The sequence below is a fragment of the Monodon monoceros genome, unplaced genomic scaffold (genome assembly GCF_005190385.1).
Source record: "Monodon monoceros isolate NGI ecotype Baffin Bay Population unplaced genomic scaffold, NGI_Narwhal_1 Super_Scaffold_1, whole genome shotgun sequence".
NCBI lineage: Eukaryota > Metazoa > Chordata > Mammalia > Artiodactyla > Monodontidae > Monodon > Monodon monoceros.
This window is the reverse complement of record NW_021703765.1, coordinates 79,592,132-79,593,609: the sequence shown is the minus strand read 5'-3', so window position 1 is coordinate 79,593,609 and position 1,478 is coordinate 79,592,132. Positions and strand designations below refer to the sequence as shown.

The 1,478-nt window shown below is 46.4% G+C and overlaps 1 protein-coding gene across 1 annotated transcript in view; it reads right to left on the bottom strand.

Moving 5' to 3' along the window:
* The window catches only part of WDR66 (WD repeat domain 66), a 73,084-nt gene that overhangs the window by 35,575 nt on the left and 36,031 nt on the right, over positions 1–1,478 (bottom strand). The window lies entirely within an intron of this gene.

Here is a 1,478-nt window from a genome sequence, read left to right as displayed (position 1 = left end):
GAGGCCCACGTACCGCAAAAAAAAAAAAAAAAAAAAAAAAAGGAAAGAAATTTGCTTTATGCTAATTTCCCCTTGATCTTCAGTGGCAGAAGCTCCTCACCGCTTGGCTCTGTGGCTGTTACTGTTAGCAGCAACTCCAAGCCTGGGCCGCTCCATCCCACATCCCCCAGCCACCTGCTCAGCCAATGCAGAGGTTCTCAGAACTGGGCACATCTGTGGGATATTCTTTGTCCAAAAAGTTTGTGTCCGTTAAAGATGATGTACAAAGACTCTGAAATCTTCCTAAAACTCCTTTTTACATATTTCTTTCAAATGTCTCCTTCCCAGTGTTTTAATAGTTAAAAAAAAAAAATTGTGCTGGATTTCTCTCCTGTCCCTGCCACATGAAATGGCATTTTTCAGTCATTTTTCCTTGGGCCCTTCTAAAAAGGGTTATTGGGGAAAAAAAAAAAAAAAAAAAGATCCTGGGTGATCCTGGCCTTTTGAGGACCTATCTTATCTGAGATACATTTCCAAGAAAAGGTCCTCCTCAAGCATGGGGTCAGCTGCTGTTGGTGTTTTTCGACTTCCGCCTCCTCGGTGGGGTCACTAAAGCATTCTCACCTCCAGTTTCTCCTGACTCTGCTCTTCCCAGCCATACCCACGAGGCAGCCAAACCACAGGCAGAAAGAGGCTGCCTGCCAGGGCTGACTAGCTAGGATTCCAAAGCCAGGGCTGCAGCAGGGCCCAGTGATGCCCAGGAGATGACAAAGTCACAGCTTGGTTCAAGGGTCAAGTCCTGCCCTGACCAGCAGCTTGACCTGGGGCAAGTTTTATCACCTCTCTGATCCCCAGTGACACAATCCTTTGCAGGGTTATTGCAGATGAAACGGGATGACAAATGCAGGGCCCCGACACAGGGATCGTGCACCATAATCAGTGCTGATCACGAGAGGCAAAGCCTGGACCCACAGGCCTAGCAGCACAAGAGGCCAGCCATAGATGCAGACCTACTTCGGGATGGAGGAACCACTGCTCTAGGATGCTAAGCTTTGGATGCCCTGGGCTTGGTCCTCTGACCGCTTCTCCATCTACCGTTCCCCTCTGGAATCTTCTCTCATCTCATGGCTTTAAACCACCAGGTGTGTTGACCTCAAACATGGGTCTCCAGCCCAGCTTCTAACATGAACTCCACTTCCCCAATAAAATGCAAATTTCATGGTGACAGAAACATTCTTTTGTTTTCATCTCCATCTTCAGCACCTAGAACAGCACCTGGCTCAGGTAGGGGCCCAGTAAATAGTTGCTGAGAGAACAAAGAATGCTATTAGTTGAACTTAAAACTCCTTTAAGAACGAAGAATAAGAAAAATTAAACAACTGGAGGTATTCAGGTGAAACTATCTGGCGTTTTTTCTTTAACGTCTTTACTGGAGTGTAACTGCTTTACAACGGTGTGTTAGTTTCTGCTGTGTAACAAAGTGAATCAGCTATACGTAT